Consider the following 377-nt stretch of genomic DNA (forward strand, 5'->3'; position numbering starts at 1 on the left):
GAGAAGGAGAAAGAAAATGTGTCACTGTATACCTTCCATTATCCAGATGGGAAAACTTGAGTCTCTTTAATATGAGGGGACAGTGGGGAGGTCCATCCTTCCAGGACTTCCATGTAAGTAACTATTGGGGCTACTTGTGAAAGCTACCTCAAGGAAAATGAAAACCTAAATAATGCTGAGTGCCTGAAATGTGGAAAGACATTGTGGCAGAGATTATGGAACAGAAGAGATTGATCGGATAGGGTTGGACCCCTAACCTTTATCACTCTGTCAGGGACCATGGCATGCAGGGACAGACTGACAGCCTCAGCACTGACTAGGAATCGGGTCTGGCCTATAGTTTTGGGAGAAGTCTTTGGGGGTCCAGCTCCTTCTGC

Source organism: Vombatus ursinus, unplaced genomic scaffold (genome assembly GCF_900497805.2).
Source record: "Vombatus ursinus unplaced genomic scaffold, bare-nosed wombat genome assembly UNPS02014770.1, whole genome shotgun sequence".
NCBI lineage: Eukaryota > Metazoa > Chordata > Mammalia > Diprotodontia > Vombatidae > Vombatus > Vombatus ursinus.